At 34.6% G+C, this 25,588-nt stretch overlaps 1 long non-coding RNA gene across 1 annotated transcript in view; it reads left to right on the forward strand.

The window, feature by feature from the left end:
- LOC135363739 (uncharacterized) overlaps positions 1-24,877 on the forward strand; it is a 196,182-nt gene extending 171,305 nt beyond the window's left edge. The window contains exon 4 of the long non-coding RNA XR_010409795.1: positions 24,837-24,877. This is a non-coding gene — a long non-coding RNA (uncharacterized LOC135363739). The remainder of the gene's footprint in view (positions 1-24,836) is intronic.
- Positions 24,878-25,588: the final 711 nt, after the last annotated feature.

The following is a 25,588-nucleotide window of genomic DNA, read 5'->3' on the forward strand; positions in this document are numbered from 1 at the left end:
AGATGTGTGATATGTAGAGAGAACAAGGGATTCAAAGTTATATGCAAGAGGTATGATTAAAATAAAGATGTGTACTAGGATGCCATTTTAGCTGCATTGAATAATGGACAGATGCCAATGGCTTAATTAAGATAATTTTTCATGAAACAGTCTAATAATCAGTCCAGAGTTGATACAAGAATTCTGTAATGATAGGAACCAAATTTTTCTATGTCTCTGCTATGGCAGCCTCAGTATCAGCTTCCATATTGTGTTCTACTCTTATGCACCAGCTCTGCCATTACATCTACCTTCTAGCCAGAAGAGAGAGGAGAAAAACAAGAGGAAACCTGTCACTTTCCAACTAATGGCTTAAGTCAGGACTTGAGCTCAGCACCTCTGTCTATATTCCACTGAACAGAATGTATTTATATGGCCACATTTGACTACAAGAGAGCCTAGAATATGTAATCTTTCTGACTGTTCCTATGCCTAATTATAATTATTACTAGAGAAGAAGAGGAAAGCTAGCAGTGTCTGACACAGGCAGTATGGAGTGTGTGTTGAGAAAACAGAAGGGAGAGGAGGCTACTTAGTTAATAGCTCCTGCATGTGTTTGTCTCACTTTAGAGAAAGGTAATCAGAACAACATGGATTTCAAGTATAAGTGTTGTGTAGCAAAGGGTTAACTCATTGGGCTTGGGATGCTCAAACCCTGCATACTCCAAAGAAAGAAATCATAAATTAGAAATGACATTTGTTTTGGAACCAACAGGAGTTTGACAAATTAAAAATAAATGTCAAATTTGATATATGTGATGAGTTTTTTAAATCATGGAAACAGAGTTTTGGTTTTTTTTATGTACCTTGACCTTATTTTTGTTTACACTTTAACAATAAAACTGGATTAGTCCATAATAGGACTAAATTATTGGAACATGATCTAGCCTCAAAGGTTAATGAAAATATAATTAGTATTGCTTGTGCTACATGTAGCTGAAAAGAGTCATAAATCCTATTAATCCTTCTTAGTTCACAAATTATTGACCTGATAGGCAATAATCTCTTAGCTTTATTATGTCAATTTAGCTAAAGTATTTGAAAACTATCTTGAGCTTAAAATTCTTTCCTATTTTTTCAGTGATTTAAAGAAACACAGAATATTTTTTGAAACAGAATATTTTTTAATGAAGAACAGACTATATAACAGAAACTTAATAAGATTTTACATAAGTCTATATATAAACATTTATTTATGTGCATATATATGTATAAGAAAAATATTTGGATATAAAATATTTGGATTTAAAACTAGGAAGTTATTTCAGAAATACTTCTGAATTTCTGAACATAATGTAAATAAATATATCTTAGGCATTGATACAATAATTACAGGTTTTATTTAGTTATATTGGAAGAATTTGTATTAAGATTACTCAGCTTTGAAACTTCTTTCAGCCTACTCCAGTCAGGTAAACCAATCATAGTATGGAGATTACGTGTTATAGTGAAATTGATACAAACTTGGGGTGAAGGTCTTGGGTTTATATTCTAGCGTTTTCTACTAAAAGCTGTATAACTTTGGTTGTGTTTTAAAATCTTGGTAATTTTCAATTTCTTATTGTAAAATTGGATTGATAACAAGGACCATTCATTTTTGTTGTGGAGACTGATTTATCAGTATATGCAACCCTCAATAAATCCTAAATGAATCCAAATCTGTTGAATGAGCACTGACCTATATTTCCAGAATGCTCACTTAATCTTTAGAGTAGAGCTCTTGTCTTGCTACTCCTGATGCTTCTCAGCATTTATCATGATGTGTTTTTCAATGCTGTGTTAACTTGTGGATTCTGTGCTTTAAATGCCATTCAGTTATTCGTAAATGAATATGTATTTAAAATGGTTAACTCTCTTCAGATTCATTTTCTTTTTTTTTAAGATTTTTATTTATTTATTTGAGAGAGAGAATGAGACAGAGAGAGAGCATGAGAGGGGGGAGGATCAGAGGGAGAAGCAGACTCCCCGCGGAGCAGGGAGCCTGATGCGGGACTCGATCCCGGGACTCCAGGATCATGACCTGAGCAGAAGGCAGTCGCTTAACCAACTGAGCCACCCAGGTGCCCATCTTCGGATTCATTTTCATCCTATACCCCTCAAAGTAACATTTACTTAACTTCATTTGTCATTAGGTCTTACGATGGAAACTTTGCCCTATCATTTAATTAAGAGACATAGTATAACATTCAGTAGTTGAATCTTTTAATAGTAATGAAAGCAAATCTTGTACTTTTAAAAGACATTGAGCTACTCTATAAACTGTGATAATAACTTACTTAACTTATGATGAAAATTGAAACTAAAAAGTTGGATGAACACTAATATAGTCTGTAATTTTATTATGCCATAAGCATAGGCTTTTATTAGCTTTAATTAAGGGATGAATTAATCCAGAATCTTTCAGTTGTAAATAATAGAAATCCAACTCAGTCTTGCTTCAGTTAAGAAATTGTTATTGTCAAATAACTGGCAAGTTCACAAAAATATCATTACTGATAAATGGCAAATATTAGATGAGTGCTGTTTTGTTTTGTTTTTGTTTTTGGCAGGGGGATAGTCAGTCTCTTACAGACAGTCTTCCAAACCCTGCTCAGCCCCCCCCCCCCCCAAATACACACATACACTGGGTCTTGGGCTTGGTACATGTCCATATCAAGAGATAACCCACAGAGCTTATCATCTTGTGTGGAAATGTCTTTCCTGTCCCAGGCTCAATGAGTCCTCTTTTGTCTTTGCTAAAAGCATGTACATCATGTGGCATGTGGTTAACCCCACTGCTGTGTGTGTCTTCTGCACATTGAGCAATTGCCCTGTGTCGACCAAAGAGAGAGATACCCTCTGGCCTAGAAGATGGTCACCCACTATTGGAGCTGATCTTGCTTTGTCTTCTCAGTAAAATGTTCCATCCGGTGCTTGATTCTGTTGTTTTCCTTGGTGACTCAATACCAAGACACCATAGCCAGAACAGTCTAGATTACTCTCCCTTGAGGTTCGTAATTGGTGCACAGTACTCTGCTTGACACACTCTTAGTTTAAGATGGAGGGCATCTGAGCATGCTTAATATACTTTGTTTGCCTCTTCTGGGGCACAGTTCTAAGACTTCCTTGGAAGACTTTCCCTGGAGCTATAATCCTGATCAGAGTAACCCACCTAGCACTAGAGTCCCTCTATGCCTGGCTTCTGCACAACTTAAGACCCATCCTCCTTCCTGCAGTCACTGTCATCTTGCTTTCCATGCACCAGATGCCCAGGTGCCTAGTCTGAAATTCAAAGTAGTCCCTGACAGAAAAGTGCAAATCATTTTTCACATCTTGTCTCATCTACTTGTTAAGATACCTTATTGCCTTGTATTGACTCTTAGCCTATGACACCTACCCTTTTGCTATCTGGATGAAATTTTCTCTTAGGAATGGGCTTTCTTGCAGCATCAAGCTGGCAAGACTTCTACAAAATCTTGCCAAACTGTCAAATCCCTATACTTTCTTAGAAAAGGTATAAAATCATCCAGTGTATCTAGCAAGCATGGTCATTTGGAAAAGTATGGCATACCTGTGGAAAGGCGTATCACAATTTCTGAAATCCAAAGTGGTGCTCGTGTATGGAACAGAAAAAAGTTTTTGTTCATTCCTCTTGGAGTGATTATGAGACTTCTTTACAAGGAAAGGCCTATCTTAGTTAAAAATCTTTGCCAAGAGTAGAAAACCACAATAGAAATAGAATAGAAAACCAGATCTTAAGGGGGCCTAGCACTATCAAGGGTAGTTTTATTTTGCTGCATCACAGTAAAGGGAGAGAGATGGAAAAATAGGACTCAGAGCTACAAGACAGCGGAATGCTGTAAATGACATAAACTCCTTCCTCATAACATCCTAATCTTCGATTATTTCCAAAACTCATTAGATATTTCATGTGAATGGATATTTTTCTCAAAACCACTGAAGGGGATATCTGTGAATCCAGGTTAATATGGAAAAGGACTGATCCAGGAAATTAGAATTCAGAATAAGAAACTAGCAAATCATGAGGAAAGAGCTTTCATAAAGTCACAGTATCTAGACCCTCACAAGTTGTGAATTTGGGAACTGAGTCATTTTTCACAATCTCCATGTGGCCTGGGAGTCCCAGCTAATTCTGAATTATATGTAGGGGAATAGCTAGCTAACTTCTAGATATTAGACACATTTAGAAAGTGTCACCATTCCTCTGGGGGGGGGGGAAGTATAATGTATTGTCTTCAATAATTTATAAGTAATTTGGTGCATATATCGAAGAATAGGTCCTTCAGTGTTAGTAATGCCCCCCACAAAGAACATATGTCTTTCTGTTTACACAGAATAGGCAAGTAATTATGTGGTCAGGCATAATTTCAGAAAGGATGGGAAAAATCCAGAAAGACAAAAAAACCCACTACCCTCCAAATGGACCACATGAAACTCTTGGCTAAACTGTGTAATGTTTACTATGTCAGGCCCTTTTAAATCACTTTAAAAGTATTAACTCATTTAATCCTAGCAATAATCCATATCCAGCATTACCTTTCAGATAAGGAAAGTAAGGCAAGAGAGCTGAAGACCTAGCTGAAATTCCACAGCTAGTAAGTGACAAAGGCAGAATATAAACCCAGGCCCTCTGACGCCCCAGAGTCACATCATGGATAAGGCTTTGGAGAAGTAAATGATGAATTGTCATGTATAAACATGCCCATTTTGAGCAGAGTGTGGCAGAGTAACAATTATGTGAAATAGTTCTTGCTGAGAGAGAATGCAGGTGCCCCAGAGGGGACACGAAGAACAAAAAGGCAGCAACTTAAAAATCTGTACTCTTCTCTCTTTGTGAATCCTTCTCTGTACAGAGAGAAGATCACCTCAGAAACAAGAAGATATTTCTTGTTTCAAGGAGCATTGCTAGGAATTGTCCCAAACAGTACTGTACTACGAAGACCTAGAATAATTGAGAAAGAGAAGAATGAGCTGGTTGCATAGAAGCACTCTAAGGAAAGGGAGTTATTGACAGCAATTTTACTGACAAAATAGGATCACAATATAAATAGCTTACTTTTAAATAGTACAAGCTGTTTCTTGAAGTAAATTTATATACTACATTAAAACATTTTACCATAATCTGCAATTCTGCTGTCTCTGATTCACTTGGGCAGTAAACATTTTCTCCTTTGTTTATAACATGTTTATTTTAAGTTACTCTCTGATAACCTTTCCTAATTGGTGAAGTTATTTTCACAGTTGTTAATAAAATAAACTCAACTATTCATGTATAGTCACCAGTGAAACTAATTGACAATCTTTCTGTCACAGTTGATTTCAAACATCTCTGTAATGAATCCTTTGAATAATTAAATGAATAAATTCTTAGTAAAATAAAAGTAACTGTATTTATAAGACAAATTTTAGATAATTCAGTACAGAAATAACCAGGAAGAGGCAGTGGGAGAATTATTAAAGAAACTGTTAAAATAACAAGTCTAGAAAAGCAATTAAAAACAAACAAAAAGAAATAAATATTAGTATTTCAATTTATTCCCTGTAGCAAGCTTAAAATTCTAAATATTTAGCAAGAAAATCAAATATATAATGCAAATGAATGAAATTCATGAAAATGGAAGATGGAAATATGAAAGAAGAGATATTTAATGAATATGAAATGAGGAAATATTTAAAATTTTAATGTGTCTGGATTTTATACATATGCACACACAATATTTTATACTTATATATAAGAGGAACTAAATATTATACTATTTTAATAACATTTAATAATTTATATACTTATTACTAAGTAAGAAAGGATAGGAAAACAGTGAAAAGCAACTGAACATCATAATTGATATCTTTATCAATCAGACTATTCTAGTTCCGATGAAAACACTTACTGCAACCTGTAAAAAACAATACTGCCAGTAACTTTCCACAATAAGACCCCACTAGGCCACGTAGGTAATTTCTAAATACCAAGGCTAATTGCCAATCTGATCGATTTTTCACTTTAACAGAAAATAATTTTTTTTTGCCTCTTTATATCTCTTTTTTTTATAATCACTCACATCCTGTAAATAATCAAAATGATTGTTAGACCTATGTAAGGGTCCTAACTTGATGACTCTTAAGACTCTGGTAATACCGAAAGTAGCCTTCTTTTTCACTTGTCAAATATGATGGTAAATTTTTGAAATAAACTTTCCTCCAATTTACATGTTATATTTTTTTTTATTTTAGTGAAAAATTTGTCATTTTTAAAATGAATGAATAAGCTACCTCTTTTTTGCACTACTCTTAATTGAATTTCTGCTTTTTGTTGCAACAGTACTCCTGACTATCCTATAGCTCTTTCTCTCTATGCTTTTAGTTATCATAGACCCCAACTAATCTTAACTTCAATCTAAAACAAACATTAAAACAAAATAATATAAATTGTATAATTAAAACAATATAAAACTAAAATATTACAAAATATTTAAACTATGTTAGGAAAAAATAGACAAACATAGGAAACACACAAAAAATAAATACTATAATGGTGAACCTATATTTTACCATTACATTAAATGATATGGACAAAACAATACAATTAAAAGGCAGAGACTAACAGATGGATTTAAAGAAAATCAGTAACTGTTTTCTACAGGAGACACATGTTAAATAAAAAACTACCAAGTATTTTGAAAATAAATTGATGTAAAAAGATACACCATGTTTATAGTATGCATAAGAAGCCTGAAGGTGCTATGTTAGTAAGAGTGATGTATGTCAAGAAGATTAATAACAGAGAAAAAGGATACTTCATGATGATAAATAAGTCAGTTCATTAGGAAGACCTAGCAATTGTATACGTACATGTGACTAATCATAGAACTTCACTAGACTTGCAAAAATAGAATTAAAGGAAAAGCAGACAATACCATAATAATTGTTAGAGATTATAAGCCCATCTTTCAGTAAATTGATAGAACAAATGGAAAAAGTCACAACCCATAGATGATTGAAAAACACTATCAACCACATTGACCTACAATATAATCAACCATTTCAGAATAATCTTGATTTTTAAATGCACACGATTGACCATATGTTGGGACTAAAACAAATCTGGTTGCATTCAAAGGATACATATCATTCAGATATGGTGAGAGAACAACCTTAAATTAGAAACACATATTTAGATACCTTTTTGATAATTATTTTAAATAAAAAATATAAGAATAATAGAAATTTGGGGGATTTGAAAACTATACTCAAGAACATTCTATATCTCAGGGCGCCTGGGTGGCTCAGCCGGTTAATTGTCTGCCTTCAGTTCAGGTCCTGATCCCGAGGTCCTGGGATTGAGCCCTACATTGGGCTCCCTCTCGGTGGGGAGCCTGCTTCTCCCTCTGCTCTTGCCCCCTCCTCATGCTCTCTCTCTCTCAAGTAAATAAAATCTTAAAAAAATATATATATATCTCAACATTTCTGAAACAATATTTACATTAAGAAATAAACCATGAGTTTTACATATTATGCTCAAACATTATAATTAGATAGCCAAAGATAAATTATTACTGAATAAAAATTATGAAATATTTTAATATTATGTTACTATATATTTTCTTATGTCTTTAACCTTCCTTTAAAGCAATATATAGATCCAGAAAGAAAATCTTAAATGTGTACTTATTTTACATTTTTCAATCCTGGGAAATCATAAAACCGAAAATAATAATATATTGGTGATTCTGTTCACATCTCTTACCAGCAGAGTTGATAACTTTGATTGACAGTGGCCAGTGCTAGAAACTGCAGAAACTTCTTTGACCAATGTTAGCATGTGTCTCCTTTTAGTCACACAAATATTTATGTTTCCTTGTTCTTTTATTTTTTTATTTCAATGATATTTTGGTTACATATTTCAGATTTTTTTTTTTACTTAAAATCAATTTTCTAAAAGAAAATAATCAACAACGTTATTTCTTCAAAAGTAAAATAGCAGACATATATCTGTTAGGTATTTTATCACGTTGTGAATAGGAAACAACGGTTTATAACCATGTACCTATAGATAATGCAAGCTCGACTTTCATTTATGTCAAAAACTACAATTTACTGCTTATTTCAAGATTTTCTCTTGTTTTGCTTACCACTTCTACATCATACATCTAGGTAAATGCAAAGCAAACCTAATTGTCTTAACAATTTTTATTGTATATCTAGGAATGATTGTCAGGTCAAATGTTTTATATGTTATATGTCTTACATTTCATGTCTTAAATTCGCTTTCCTATTTCATTTAAGAGTATATAATTAGTAATATCTCAAGGACTGTAAGAGCTTGAACCACCCATTGGGAAGTAGGAATTTCCTCTATAGATTGTCCAGTGTGACCATATTCATGCAAAGGTCTTTTGATATTTTCTTACCATATAAATTATTCATTTCCTTTCATCATTCTCAGTTATGTGAAATGTGTTAAATATATTGGCAAAGGCGTGTAATTGCATGTATGACTTTTTCTAAGGCCCATTTTTGTTCTTCCTTTTCCCTCCCTTGCTCCCTTCCTTTCATCCTTCCTATTGTCCTTCCTAACCCGTTTCCATGGGTACTATATCAATAGGGAGTTTCAAATTGGCATCCCCAGATGTTTTGTCTTCTTGAAATAGTGTTGTCTACATAAATCTGATTCTCACTTAATACTAAGAGAAAGTACATATCAGTTAGAATTACTATTTTATTTTTCATTTCTTCCCAGTAGAAAGTATTTCCATATACTTTATATTCACAGTGATTGATATTGTAACTAGAGGCCATTGTTCAATAAATTCTAGATTCCATCTGATTTGTGTACATATTCCCAATTCAGACTACAGATTTTTATAGAAGTGTGGATTATAACATGAGAATCAAGTCAAAGTTATGTAGTTGTTAACTGAGGCAAGGAAAGAGCTGTGTCTTTTAAGTAGAGCCCCCAAATGAGCAGTAGTCTAATTCCTCTTTTCCAGAGAAAATAGGTTCAGTGTTTTCCCCCAGTATTGGTCATTGGTGAGCACCTGATCTGAGAGGTGTATCTGTGAATAGTTAAGTATTCTCTTGCTCTTTAGTACTCCCTAAATTGGGAAAATTGGAATTATGTTAGACTTTTCCTGGAAAAGTGTGGAGATGTTTAGATTTAGGCCCTTTATTAGTTGAAATAGATTTTATAAATTAGTTGATACGTTTTTGCAGTTTAGCTACGAACATGTGTATTGGGATGAAATATCTGTATTCTCATACTACCTTGAAGTAACCTAGTAACTAGTAGGAAAAGTAAGTACTTCAGTATCTATTTAATGACATATAATATCTGTATGTTGAAAATTGCAGAATGCTGCTAGTAGAAATTAAAGAATACCTAGATAAATGGAGAAGGCCACGTGTTCATGGATTGGAAGTCTCACATGGAAAATGTGTGTTTTCCCCAGATTGATCAATAGGTTTAAAGCAATTCCTATCAAAATGCCAGCAAGGTTTTATGTGTACATAGATAAAGCTTCTATTTATATGGAACAACTCCAATTTTAACTATTGAGGAATTTATAAAATATTGTAGCTGATTTAAGAACTAATTGTTATAAAAAGACCCCGAATGAGGTCTACAAATGCTAATGTCCTTCATGTCTTCTTATAATATGACATGGGCACTATTTTATCTGCTATAGTTATCAAATTCTGTTTATAATATAAAATGGGCCCATTTTCCATGTACAGTCATCACATTTTGCTATTTATAACATAACATGGAGGTTAGTAAGTTGTCAGTAAAAGTCACTTGTATGACAATTTTATGGGATGTGCAGTTTTATGCCATGAATTTAGGTAGCATGTGAAAAACTTTACTGGAATTATGAAGCATGTGAAGAAAACATTGGAGATATTTATGTTATCTATTTACACCATGTTAAAATTAAAAAAAAAAAAATATATATATATTCTGAAAAGAAGTACATTTTTTAAAAAAGCCATAGTAAAATGCTGGTGTACTTCTTAAAAATTATACTTTCCATGAGTTTAAAGGCAAAAGAGGCATGAGATTATAAAAAACTTAAATGAACTCACATGGAGTTCATATTTCATGTCATGAAGCACATGTAATAAAAATTGCCAGCACTTGGTATATTACACAGGAGTATTACAATGATTAAATTAGTTAATGTTTATAAATTATTTAGAGCCTTGCACCTGTAAATACTAATTATGTTGATTAAAATAAACGTAGTAGAAGTAAGCTGAGAAATCAGAAGTGGGTTGAAATTATTACTTCACCACTTAGTTTTATGCCTTTTTTTTTTTAAGATTTTATTTATTTGACAGAGAGAGACACAGCGAGAGAGGGAACACAAGCAAGGGGAGTGGGAGAGGGAGAAACAGGCTCCCGGCCGAGCAGAGAGCCCAATGTGGGGCTCGATCCCAAGACCCTGGGATCATGACCTGAGCTGAAGGCAGACACTTAATGGCTGAGCCACCCAGGCACCCCAAGTTTTATGCCTTTTTAAAAGGTACTTGACTGTCTCAACCTCATTTTACCATTTGTAAATTGAGAATAATACCTAACCAATTTTGGTGGGAATAATGACAAAATGTTTTAAATACTTAGCATCATGTTAGGTGCATAATAAATGCTTGATAACCTTTAGATGTTAGGTTAATAAACACTGTGGCATGACCACCATATATACATATGTATACATGTTCCATATGTTTATATGTATACATGCATATATGTATACACACACCTATATATGTACGCATACGTATATGTAAATATACACACATATATAGATGCATGTATAAACATGTGTACATGTGTGTATGTGCATATAGTATATGACACATATACATATATAAAATGCATGTGCACACAATTTATGTACATTAATAAACATGGTGACATGACCACCATATATACATATGCATATGTGTTTTATATATACACATGTATATGTTTTATATGTATATATGTATAAATACATTATACATGCACACATGCATACATATAAATATGTTGTGCATATAACATATAACAAACATGCACATACCTATATACAGATGTGTACATATATATGTGCATACACTATATGTACACACATATGTTGTATACATACATCTATACATATATTGTATGTGTGTGCAGATACATATGGACATAAACATGCATTGTGTGTATATGTATATACACATATACATACATATACAAATTTAAAATATGTATGCACATATATTTTATAGATACACGATTCATTCAGAGTTAGGTTCTTTAGTTATAAATCTAGATTGAGTTAATGTATCCATAGGTGGGATTAAGTTTAAGTAATGGCTTTTCATAATTTATAAGGGACCTGAAGCTAAGTGACTACAAAATGAGAGAAGGTAGCTGCAGAGCTTTCTCCAGAATGACTTTAGTAGAAAGAGCACTAGACTAAGACTCAGGAAACATGAGTTCTTAATCTCAGCCTAACTACCTAAGTATTATCTCTTCCAAAATTCACTTCATCTCTCTGGATCTCAGCTTTAGCATCTGAAAAAAAATGTGTGGAGGTTGATGCCAGTTTTGTCTCCTGATAGGATTATGGAGATGATCAAATGAGATAATTAACACATGTCTTTGAATTTCAAGTATCGTGAAGCACAATATCATGAATGGTGAGCCACGCTGAGTAGTTATACGAGCAAACCTAATCTCCAACCTATCAGATGCCTAAACAATGTTTCTGACAGCAAGTGCAGTTAGGTGTGCATCTGGTGGCCAGATGAGTGTTGAGCACAAAGTAGTAAAACATTTTTTTGGTTTTAAAAATCAGAAAGATCAGGAGCAGTATAACTGGTAAAGCCTGTGGGTAAAACTGTGTTACAGACCAAATCTAGTAATTTGTATGGGGAAAAAATCATCACTAAGATGAAAAGTCAGGTCCCTCTGGTGGTGATATGTGAGGGGTCATGCACTTGAGCCAATGTGGTCATTCTGGGTACAGGTGTCAAGATACTTTCAAAGTTGAAATAGAAAAATGCAGGTGTTGATTTTGATGAAGAAAGAGACGGAGAGAAGGGTAGTTACATATGTTTGTGCATTTTCTTTCCTTACACAGGTGATAGCATATAGACATGTTATTTTTTTCTGTAAAATGATTCCTGTAAAATGAAGGAAGCTGATCATACTATAATTGATTAGAAAGCAGGTATTAACAGTGTTGATGGGAGTAAATCACACGTTTGACATGTTACTGCAATATATATAACTCCCTTACCCCCTTAATCCCACTTATATTCAGAAGAACCTTTTTTTTTTTTAAAGATTTTATTTATTTATTTGACAGAGACAGAGATAGCGAGAACAGGAACACAAGCAGCGGGAGTGGGAGAGGGAGAAGCAGGCTTCCCCCCGAGGAGGGAGCCCGATGTGGGACTCGATCCCAGGACCCTGGGATCATGACCTGAGCCAAAGGCAGACGCTTAACGACTGAGCCACCCAGGCGCCCCAGAAGAACCTTTAAAATCAGGATCAAAGGGTATGATAAAATTCCCAATGAATAATCCAATGTTAGCATTCAATTGCATCCATTTCTGTAGTACTGCCTGACTGAATGTCTTTCCACTGCCTATCACAATACTTTTTTTTTCCTGTTAAAAAACCAAAAAAATTGATAAAGTTGAATTTTTAGGAGAAAAAATGCCATTTAAACTTTTCTTTAATGTGCTTAGTTTCAGGAATACAGAAATGCAGAAACACCCACACGATAGCCATATACATTTTATTGAAAAGAATAAAACGGACATTATTCAATTCCATTTTAAATAAACTCTTTGAATTTTCTAACAGGCACTTATTTTAATCTGAAAACGGACTGTAAAGGGGCAGGCCATCATCATTACAGGAAGCTGGTATTTACAATAAAATAGACCTCTCAAATTTCAAAGATGTGCCTTAAAAATCTATAATAGGTAGTAAAAAAAAAAAAAAGAATACTGAGAAAATTCTGTGGTTACATGAGTTCAGATGAGTTAAAAATGCTTTCCTGTTTAGAGAGAGGTTACTTCAAATTGCCCAACCGTGAATTTTGTAAATCCTAAATGAGGAACTTAACTGAATTACAACACAAAACATTAAAAATTCATTAAATGTTAAGTAATATTTCTAGATGTATTTTAAATCATGTTATTACTACATATTTAAACTATAAAAGCTATAATTGTGACTACCAAGATGCAAATAACAGAAAACTGGAAAATCAGACATAGGAAAAAGGGTACCCATATTCTCCATTCCACCCGTTTTCAAATCATTATCACCATTAGCATCTTTGAGAAATGGTTACTCTCATACACTGATGATAGGAGGGTAAATTGTATCCTTTGGAAACACAAGGTGTCTTAAGATCCAGCTCTGATATTGTTTGTAAATAACATAAGATTATTTATGTGCATCATTAAATCAAAATGTTACAAGAATCAAAATCTCTATATATCAAACCTTGAATGTTAACATTAGTATTCAGGTTTGAGAAAAATGATTTACTTCTATTGACTATTTTGAAGGATTTCAACTCCTAACTATAAATATTTAGATTTTTTGTTTGTTTATAAGAAGAGAGTACAGCCCAGTATAGCACAAGAAATGACTTATTTCTGACATATTTATTTGTTAGATTTGGGTGATACCATACCCTGCATGAGTTAATCAATATTGTGATGCCCTATTAATTGTTATGAAAGGTACTAGTAACCCCCAAGCAACCCAAAATATGACTACCTCAGAATGAGCATGCAACACGCAAAACATCCCTCAAATACGTGCACTTAGCCATCTGCCTAGTTGTCTAAAAACTTTGCCCCAGAGAAAATTGTGAGAAGTCACTTTAAAAGAGTTTATATATGTCAGTTACAGCTGTTAAGAAAGCTTGGAAGAGCAGCTTAGAGTTTATAGGCTATGCTGATTCCCAGCTTGAACAGTAAAATCTGTATTAAATGGGGTAGGGATAGTTTGGGATGAGTTCCTGTTGCCACATTATTCTCTGAGGACTTCTGAAGCTATTCTTTTTGTTTTCAGCCTGTTCAATGTGTACTTTTGATATAAAGGGGAAGATTGATTGAGCCCCTAGCCCATACTTATTTTACTAGCTAAGAGGCCCAGGAGAAACCTGAAGATTTATATATCACTAATTTTTTTAAACTAAATTCATTCATTCAAATGTTCATTCACAGTCATATTTGAAAACCTACTATGCACTAGGCCCACAATGGCCTAGTAATTTTGGCAAATATTTTCAGTTATATTATGTTATTCATTTATTTAGGAAACACCTACCATTTCTTAAACTTCCAAAAAATACTCTTTTTGATTTGTGTGAGGCAGCATGGAACTGGTTTTTTTTGTTTGTTTTTTTCCTCTTCCAGGTTTATTCTATTTCGCTTAAGTCTTCAAATTTACCTTGGCATTTTTATGAGGCCTTTTCTAAATGTGTTGACATTGTTATCCCTGATCATTTTTATTAGAATAAAGACTTGTATTTTAGAAAACCTTAAATGTCTAACATCTAACAGAGATTTCACCCAGTATTTTTGAGCATAGATAAATGAACATTCTAGAAGCAAGTTTTTTGTTTAAGGGTAGCCTTTTCTAGAATAATAGTTTCACAGCACAGATGGATTAATTCTTAATCAAATAGTTGAAACTAAGCCTTGTTTTCTTAACCATATTTTCCCTTATGCATTGAAATAAAATGTAGAAAAATAAAATATGATCTAAAACTTAACCAACAGTTTTTGATCATACTGAAGATACATATAAAACATGGCATATATAGCAAGCTCTGCCCACTGTATCTCTGTTTAGGATTATGTCATATTAAAGATCATCTCTCTGTCTTTCTAGAAGTTTCAGAAAACAACAAAGCCAATTTCTAAAAGATTAAATTCAAGGATTTAATAACTGGCTGTCGTCCATTTGTAGCCTTCCCACTAATGAGGCAATACAGACAAGGAGGTGATATTGTGTAATAAACAGGACCTCAATTCCCACTGTAAGATAGAAGCTATAACTAAATACTTATTTAAGTGAAATGAATAAATTTTGATCTGATTTCTCCTTTTTTTTAAAGATCTTATTTATTTATTTGAGAGAGAGAGAATGAGAGAGAGAGAACACATGAGAGGGGATAGGGTCAGAGGACGAAGCAGACTCCCTGCCGAGCAGGAAGCCGGATGCGGGACTCGATCCCAGGACTCCAGGATCATGACCTGAGCTGAAGGCAGTCGCTTAACCAACTGAGCCACCCAGGCGCCCTCTGATTTCTCCTTTTAAACAGCCTAAAATATAAGATTTTATTGATAGAAGATTCTATTTGATAGTTATGATTCTCTTTTTTATAGCTTGGCTGGTGTTCTTAAGCTTCAGATAAAGGTGCCCGCTCAAAGACAGAGCAAGTAGAGCTGGTTGGTTAGATGCTTCCTCTGATGATTTTTTTTAATTGAACTTAAAGGAACCCAAGTTTTCAATTATCCCCTCTTAAAGTGGGAATGATAACACTTACCTCATTTTTTTCATCAGTTATATTCATTCATTTGGGGAATAGTTAAATGTGTTATTGTTGCTAGACAGTGGTCCATGGGTCTCATGCACTTCTGTTCCTCTTACGAAGCAAAGCATTAACTGCACTTTGTTACAGACCAACTTTTTAAAGATACTTGTGTAGTTGGATGATAGAGATAGTATCTCCCTCCAGAGCAAAAGCCAGGCATCCTAAGAGTCCAGTGTAAGAAACACAAAGCCTCCCTTTGGAGACATGCCTCCATGCATGCCTATAGCCCATTATAAAGATTTGAGTTTAAACCTTAAATTTCCTGTCCTTCATGCAACTCGCTATGTGTCCAGAAGTCCGTGTGGTTTATTTGTGTTACTATTGAGGAATTGGGGAGGAAGGATAAATGACAGAAATAAGCTGATCTCATGCTACTTTCTCTGAGTCATGAGTCTCTTCTTGCCCGGGAGATTCATACCTTATGCCAGCAGTCAAGAAACTGAGGCAGGCCAATTTGAAAGTAAGGTGATATAGGCATGATGCTTGTAAATAGGGTAACATATCAAGTTCCTCACGGTTCTTGACAAATGTGGGCCAGAAACCCAGGTTGATGCCAAACTAAAAAGATGAGTCTGATCTCATAACTGCCTTTGAGAAGTTTGATCTATGCATTGCTACAGTTCAGGTTATGCTGCTTGTGAACTGTGGAGAGATTTGTGGGGTTACAGAAGGAGGTTATCTCTGCTGGCTGAAGGGATGATATGCAGTGGGTCACTGCCACGTGTTAATATATGATGCTCATCGTGTATGAAATGCATTTACATTCTCCCTTTAAAAAATATTCTTCTTTGTGGAATTATTTACCAAGAATGGATTTTGAATTTTTCCAAATGCTACGTTGAGATTTATCGAGATATTTTTTCCTAAGACAACTGTGATATAATTATATCATTCTATAAGAGTATAAGATTTATAAGATTTATCCTAATATTGCAGCATCCTTACTTTTGTAAAATAAACCTCATTTCATCATGGTTTACTATACTTTTAATACGTCTGTTGCCTTTGTGAGTATTTTTTACATAAATATACATAATGAGAGAATTTGTAGCTTTTTTTTCCATTTAAAATTTCAAAGTTACAGTATTATTTTTACTTAAGGATTTGGAATGTGGGTTTTTTTCACTTTTATATGACTTGTAGCTAGTAATATTGAATTTATCCAATTAAAAAAATTTTTTTTAAAGATTTTATTTATTTATTTGACAGAGAGAGACACAGCGAGAGAGGGAGCACAAGCAGGGGGAGTGGGAGAGGGAGAAGCAGGCCTCCCGCTGAGCAGAGAGCCCGATGCGGGGCTCGATCCCAGGACCCCGAGACCATGACCTGAGCCGAAGGCAGACGCTTAACGACTGAGCCACCCAGGCGCCCCTCCAATTTTAAATTTTTGATAGAATTCCACAGTGAAAACATATATGCTTAGTGCTTGTCATCAGGGAGAAAGTGGGAAAGGGTTGATCTCCAAACCTTTCCCTAATTTTTTCTCTGGAAATTAAGTTTGCTTAACTGTTCCAGAGTCACTTTTGATAAATATTTCCAGTACAGTTCCTACAGATTTTTAAATATTTATTTTAGAAAATGTATCTTATTGCTCTTATGTTTCCTTATCTATGGATAATTTCCCTTAAGCATTTTGGTTTGTGTATTTGTGACCTCTTTCCGAAACTTTTCTTTTCTTAATTGGGTTAGCTATTGGCTTCTCTGTTTTTTAATTTTTTTGAAATGAGTATTTATAACATATTTATTCCAGTATCTTCAATGCATTATTTTTCCCTTTGTAATATCACTTTTATTTCCATTCTGTTTGTATTTTTTCTCTAACTAGCCAGCTTGGATTATTATTTAACTTTATATTTCATATCGGTGTAAGCTTGAATGCTCTGCATATTTCTCTGAGTTCTGATATGGATATAGTCAGGTATACAACAGAACATGGTTGTTACATTAAAAGGTGTTACCTTAAAAAGTTAATGAAAGGACTATTATAAGAGTGTGGGATGGGGCAAATATATTTATCATTTTGTATTGCCAAGATACATACAATTGACATTACTTTCTGTAATTTTAAATTTCACATTAGTTTTAGTTAATAGTTGTACCATCAAATGTATTCATTCTTATCAGTCCTTCAGCTGTAGTCTTCGCAATCATATTTTCATTGCTTGATGTTTGTTTTCCAGTCAGTTTCTGAATAGTGGCGCACAGCAATAATATTTCCTGTGTTCTTTCATGTTTATTGCTATTGAATTTGAATGACTGGAACAAAACGTTGGTTACATTTTCTTTGCTTGAGAATTCTGCATGTATTAGTGTGAGCCAGAGGATACAATTTTTGCCCATAGAAGTGACAATATTTTGCCTATCTGCCAAAACAGAATCCCCTTGAAATTCTGAAAATATTGCTAGGATCTGAATCAATAATTATTCTTATCTAATTTACCCTGACATACCATGTGACCTTCCATATTTTTAAATTTGTTTGGCAAATATTTTGAATTATACACTTAAGGTTTTTTTTTTTTTTCCTTACTTCAGTGTTTCCTGCAGCTTCTAAAATTTGTGTTTTATTTCCTTGTGCTATTGTCCATTTAATTTTTAAAATTATTTTTATTTGCACATTTTTGTCATTTTTGTCCTCCAAGTCTCCTACCAAGCATATCACAATCTCTTATTTCTTATATTTATTTTTTCAACTATTTCTCTAGATGTTTTTAATGCTTTGATATGAATTTCCATGTTCTATTTTCTTATACTGAATCATGCTAATTCTTTGAGTTCCTGCGATTCTGCTTTGTCATAATGCTTCATAGGAATAATTGCACTTTTGAGGGTTTATGCTTTTGTTTTATTTTGATTAATAAAATTTAGTCATAAATTTCACTCTGTAATATTTTTCTGATGAAGTTTCTTTATAATTATTTCTATCTTTATTCCTTCCTTGGCACCATCATCCTTTTTTTTTTTTTTTATATAGTATCTTTGTAATGGTGCTATATTGACTCTTTTTTTTTTTTTTTTAATTAGCCATTGAAAGATGTAGATTTCTCCAGGTATTTGGAGTAGTAGTGTATTTGGTTTGCTTTACTGGTAGGATGGTATAGGGCTCTACTCCAAATTAACTGAGACTTCTTTTAATGTTAGGTGTTGAGATGTAGCCTTAATGATAGCAGGTCCAAACTGGAAATGAAAGGCTATCAACAATGCTCTTAGGATTGCAGTTCATTAAGCATTCTAGATTTTATTTTAGCCGACATTTGTTATTTTTGTTGTCATTTTTTAAAATTCCAGTATAGTTAACGTACAGTGTTATGTTAGTTTCAGGGCTACAATACAGTGATTCAGCAGTTCTATGCATTATTCGGTGCTCACCATGATGAGTGTACTCTAATCCCCTTCACCTATTATACTTATTCCCCCCAATGACCCCTCGAATAACCATCAGTTTGTTCTCTATAATTAAGAGTCTGTTTCATTGGTTTTTCTCTTTCTTTGTTGTTGTTTGTCTTGCCTCTTAAAGTCCACATATGAGTGAAATCATATGGTATTTGTCTTTCTCTGACTTCTTGACTTAGCATTATACCCTCTAGATATATCCATTTTGTTGAAAGTGGCAAGATTGCATTCTTTTCTACCCACTCATCCCTTGATGGACACTGGAGCTGCTTCCATAATTTGGCTATTGTAAATAGTGCAGCAATAAACAAAGGGGGGTATATATCTTTTCAAATTAATGTTTTTGTGTTTTGGGGGCATAAATACTTAGGAGTGGAATTAATGGATCATATTGTAATTATATTTTTAATTTCTTTTAGGAACCTCCATTCTCTTTTCTGCAATGGCTGCACCAGTTTGCATTCCCACCAGCAGTGCATGAGGGTTCCTCTTTCTCCACATCCTCACCAATACTTGTTGTTTCTTGTGTTTTTGATTTTAGCCATTGTGACAGAGGTGATATCTCATTGTGGTTTTGATTTACATTCCCCCTGATAAGTGACATTGAGCACCTTTTCATGTGTTGGCCATATGTATGTCTTCTTTAAAGAAGTGACTATTAATGTCTTCCCCCCATTTTAAATTGGATTATTTGTTTCTTTAGGTTGTTGAGTTGTATAAGTTCTTTATAGGTTTTGGATACTAACACTTTATCAGATATGCCATTTGCAAATATCTTCCTATTAAGTAGGTTTTCTTTTATTACTCTGCAGAAGCTTTTTATTTTTATGTGGTCTCAATAGTTTATTTTTGCTTTTGCTTCCCTTGCCTCGGGAGACCTATCTAGAAAAATGTTGCTGTGCCCAATGTCACAGAAACTACCGCCTGTGTTCTGTTGTAGGATTTTTATGGCTTCAGGTCTCCCATTTAGGTGTTTAATCCATGTTGAGTTTATTTTTGTGTATGGTGTAAGAAAGTTGTCAAGTTTTATTCTTTTGAAAATAGTTGTCCAGTTGTCCCAGAAGCATTTGTTGAAAAGACTGTCTTTTTCCCATTGCATATCCTTGCATCCTCTGTGGAAGAGTAATTGACTGTATAATCATGGGTTTATTTCTGGGCTCTTTATTCTGTTCTGTTGATCTATGTTAACATTTGTGCCAGTAACATACTGTTTTGATTACTACCACTTTGTAGTGTATCCTGAAATCTGGGATTGTGTTACCTCTAGTTTTGTTCTTTTTCAAGGTTGTTTTGGCTTTTTGGGGTCTATTGTGGTTCTATATACATTCTGGGGTTATTCTATTTCTGTGAAAAATGTTGTTAGATTGCATTAAATATGGAGATTGCTTTGGGTAGTATAGACATCTTAACAATAATTGTTTTCTCACTCCATGAGTGTGGAATGTCTTTCCATTTGTTTGTGTCATCTTCAATTTCTTTCATCAGTGTTTTATAGTTTTCAAAGTACAGGTCTTTCACCTCCTTGGTTAAGTTTATGCCTAAGTATTTTATTTTTTGTACAATTGTAAATGGTACTATTTTCTAAATTTCTCATTCTGTTCTTTATAGAGTATAGAAATGAAACAGATTTCTGGATATTGATTTTGTATCCCGGGACCTTACTGAATTCATTTATCATTTCTAGTAGTTTTTTTGGGGGGGAGTTTTAGGGTTTTCTATATATAATATCATGTCATCTGCAAATAATGAAAGTTTTACTTCTTCCTTACCAATTTGGATGCCCTTTATTTCTTGTCTGATTGCTATGGCTAGGACTTCCAGTATTGTATTGAAGAAAAGTGGTGAGAGTGGACATCCTTGTCTTGTTCCTAATCTTTGAGGAAAAGCTCTGTTTTTCACCGTTGAGTGTAATGTTAGCTGTGTTTCTTTCATAAATGGTCTTTTTTGTTGTTGAATTAAGTTCCCACTAAACATACTTTGTTGAGGGTTTTTATTGTGAATGGATGTTGTTCTTTCTTAATTTTTTTTTTGCCTCTATTGAAATGATTGCATGGTTTTGATCCTTTTTCTTATTCATGTGATGTATCACATTCATTGGTTTGTGAATATTGAACCACTCTTGCATCCTGGGAATAAGGCCCACTTGATCATGGTGAATGATTTTAATGTATTATTGGATTAGATTTGCTAATTGTTTGTTGAGGATTTTTCATCTATGTTCATCAGAGATACTGGCCTGCAGGTTTTTGTTTGTTGTTGTGTTGTTGTTGTTGGTAGTGTCTTTATCTGATTTTGGTATCAAGGCAATGCTGGCCTCATAGTATGAATTTGGAAGCTTTCTTTCCTCTTCTATTTTTATTAATTTTTTGGAACAGTTGGAGAAGTTAGGTATTAACTCTTCTTTAAATGTTTGGTAGAATTTACCTGTGACGCCATCTGGTCCTGGACTTTTGTTTGTTGGGAGTTTTTTGATTACTGATTCAATTTCATTGCTAGTAATCAGTCCGTTCAAATTTTCCCTTTCTTCCTGCTTCAGTTTTGGGAGGTTATGTATTTCTAGGAATTGATCCATTTCTTCTAGGTTGTCTAATTTGTTGGCATATAACTTTTGATAATATTCTCTTACAATTGTTTGTATTTCTGTGGTGTTGGTTGTTATTTCTCCTCTTTTATTTCTGATTTTCTTTCTTTTCTTATAAATCTGATTAAAGGTTTATCAATTTTGTTGATCTTTCATAGAACCAACTCCTGGTTTCATTGGTCTGTTCTATTGGGTTTTGTTTTGTTTTTGAGGTTTTTTTGTGTTTTTTTTTTTTTTTTTTGGTTTTGTTTTTGGTTTCTATTTCATTTTATTTCTGCCCTATTCTTTATTATTTCCTTTCTTCTGTGGGTTTTGGGTTGTTTGTTCTTTTTCTAGCTCCTTCAGGTGTAAGGTTAGGTTGTTTATTTGAGATTGTCTTGCTTCTTGAGGTAGGCTTGTATTACTGTAAACTTTCTTCTTACAACAGCTTTTCCTATATCCCAAAGGTTTTAGACCATTGTGTTTCCATTTTCTTTTGTCTCCATGTATCTTTTTTAAATTTCATCTTTGATATCTTGGTTGACCCATTGTTTAGCAGCAAGTTATTTAACTTCCATGTATTCTTTTCAGATTTTTTCTTGCAGTTGATTTCTATTTTCATAAAGTTGTGATCAGAAATGTTGCATGGTATGATCTTTTTGAATTTTTGAGACATATTTTGTGGCCTACCCTGTGATCTATTCTTGAGAATGATCCATGTCCATATGAAAATGATATGTATTCTGCTGTTTTAGGATGGAATATTCCAAATAAATCTGTTAGATCCGTCCAGTCAAATATGTCATTCAAAGCTGCTGTTCCCTTGATGACTTTCTGTTTGGTTGATCTATCCATTGATCTAAGTGAGGTGTTAAAGTCCTCTAGTATGATTGTATTACTATCGATTGGTTTCTTTATATTTGTTATTAGCTGCTTTATGTATTTGGATACTCATGTTGGGTGCATCAATATTTATAATTGTTATATCTTCTTGTTGTTATTGTTCCCTTCATAATTATACATTGTTCTTCTTTGTCACCTGTTACAGTTTGTCTTAAAGTCTCTTCTGTCTGATATAAGTATTGCTGCCCCAATCTTCTTTTCACTGTCATTTGCATGATAAGTGCTTTTCATTATTTTCACTTTGCATCTGCATTTGTCTTGAGGTCTGAAATTAGTTTCCTGTAGGCAGCATATAGATGGGTCTTGCTTTTTTATCCATTCCATCACCCTGTGTCTTGACTGACAAGTTTAGTCAGTTTATCTTCAAAGTAATAATTGATAGGTATGTACTTACTGCTGTTTTGTTACTTGTTTTGTGGTTGTCTTTGTAGTTCTCCTCAGTTCTTCTCTTGATCTTTACTCTCATTGTTTGCTGCCTTTTTTTAGTGCTATTCTTGTATTCTTTCTCTTTATTTTTTGCATACCTATTACTGTTTGTTTGATTTGTGGTTTCCATCCAGTTTATAAATAACATGCATATAATAGGCTATATTAAGTTGAAGGTCACTTAAGGTTGAACTCATTCTAAAAGCACTAAATTTTTGTTCCTCTCCCCCCCCAGGTTTTAGGTATATAGTGTCATATTTTACATCCTTTTATTTTGTGAGTCCCTTGACTGATTTTTATAGATAAACTTAATTTTACAACTTTTGTGCTTCTTACTTTTCTTACTTACTTCTGCTTATGGTCTTTCCTTTTTATTCAAAGAGTCCCTTTAACATATCTTGTAGGGCTAGTTAAGTGTAATGAACTCCTTTCACTTTTGTCTGGAAAACTTTTTATCCCTCCCTCTACTTTGAATGACAGAGTATTCTTGGTTGCAGGGTTTTGTTTGTTTGTTTGTTGTAGCACTTTGCATGTATCATGCCACTTTCTTCTGGCCTGCAAAGTTTCAGCTGGGGACTTATGGGGTTTCCCTTGTTTGTAATGTTCTTTTATCTTCTGCTTAAAAATTCTCCTTTATCACTAGCCTTTGCCATTTTAATTAATATCTGTCATAATGTGGACCACCTTGGGTTGATTTTGGAGGGAGACTGTCTCCTGAATCTGAACTTATAATTTCCTTCCCCAAATTGGGAGAGTTTTCTGCTACTATTTCTTCAAATAAATTTTCTGTCCCCTATTTCTCTCTTCTCCTTCTGGGATCCATATAATGCAAATGTTATTACACTTGATGGTTTTGCTGAGTTCCCTTAGTCTGTTTTCATTTATTATTATTATTATTTTTCTCTCTCCTGTTCATTTTGATTGCTTTCCACTGACTATATCTTCTAAGTTGCTGATCTGTTCTTCTGCTTCTTCTAATCTACTACTTATTTCTTCTGGTGTCTTTTTAATTTCATTTGTTGTGTTCTTTATCTCTGATTGTTTCTTCTCTTATATTTTCTTTCTCTTTGTTGAGAGTGTCACTGAGGTCTTCCATTCTTTTTTAAAGTCCAGTGAGTTTCTTTATGATTATTACTTTGTATTCTCTGTTAGGCATATTACATATCTCCATTTCATTTAGCTCTCTTGTTGTGATTTTGTCCTATTCTTCCATTTGGGACCTACTCCTCTGTCTCCTCATTTTGTCTAATTCTCTGTGTCAAGAAAGTTAGCTATATCTCCTGCTCTTGAAAGTAGTGGCCTGGGACGCCTGGGTGGCTCAGTCGGTTAAGCGTCTACCTTTGGCTCAAGTCATGATCCCAGGGTCCTGGGATTGAGTCCCGCATCGAGCTCCTTGCTCAGCAGGGAGCCTGCTTGCCACTCCCCGTGCTTGTGCTTGCTTGCTCTCTCTCTGACAAATAAATAAAAATTAAAAAAAAAAATCTTATTAAAAAAAAAAAAGAAATAGTGGCCTTATGAAGAAGAGGTCCTATAGTGCCCTCAGTGCAATGCCCCCTGTTCACTGGATCCTGGTGCTTTGTGGTATCTCTTGTGTGTGTTGCATGCACCCTGCTGTTGTGGTGGAGCCATGTTTGGCTTCAGTCTGGTCATCTGAAATGGCTCTCTTTGCCTGTTATGGGCAGGATTTGGTCCCTGTGTTGTTAGTGGGCCATTCTGGGGCCACCTTGGGCTTACAGTGAGTCCGACGAGGCCTTAGCCAGAGATGCAGTAGCACCAAACTGCAGGACCCTATCCTTGTGTTGTCCCCTGAGAAACTTTGCTTGGTGGATAGGACCTGTGTCAGAGCAGATGTCTGCCCCTAGCCCACAGCTGGGGCTGCCATCTGTCTGGTATGTGTGATCATCTTCTTCTCTCTCCAGGTCAGGACACTGTTTGGAGTAGTGCTGGCCCCTATCAGAACTGCCTGAATACTGCCAGGTTTGTGGCACCACCGTGGATGGGCTCTGGCTAAGAATGTACTCAAAGGGGCAGGTCCTCAGGAGAACATGGGGTGGGGTATGTGGTGTCAGCAAGGTCTACCCTGGTCCACTGCAGGAAGGGACTTGCATCTGTCTGGGAAAATTTCTGCATGTGCTGGCTGGGTTGGAGGGGTAGGAACCTGCAGAAGGGCATGGCAGTGGTATGTGGTGCCAGCAATGTCTTCACTTTTTGCTGTGGGAGTGGGCCCTGCAGCCACTTGGAAAACTCTTGTCCAGACCAGATCGAGGGGTGGATCTGCTGAAGCATGCAGGGGCAGGGTGTGCTGTTAGCACGTTGGGTGGAGAGTGCTGGGGCCGTGCTGTTTCCCCCAGGGGTCCGTGTATCTAGGCTGGAGGGGGCTGCTGACGAGGGAAGGAAATGGCACCTGCTAGCTCTTTGGTTCTGGGAGAAGTTTCCCAAAGATCTCTGCCCATTTGGCACAAACTCTGAGGTTAGTAAATAAATTTCTTTCCTGTATACTCCAGCTGTTTTTCACACTGCTGCTTCGATGCTGCATCTCTGCAGTGCAGTTTGTTCTGATATATTTTTTTAAATTTTATTTTATTATGTTATGTTAATCACCATACATTACATCATTGGTTTTTGATGCAGTGTTCCATGATTCATTGTTTGCGTATAACACCCAGTGCTC

This window comes from Mirounga angustirostris, unplaced genomic scaffold (genome assembly GCF_029215605.1).
Source record: "Mirounga angustirostris isolate CCGP_5_RB_7025 unplaced genomic scaffold, mMirAng1.0.hap1 SCAF_3, whole genome shotgun sequence".
NCBI classification, from domain to species: Eukaryota; Metazoa; Chordata; class Mammalia; order Carnivora; family Phocidae; genus Mirounga; species Mirounga angustirostris.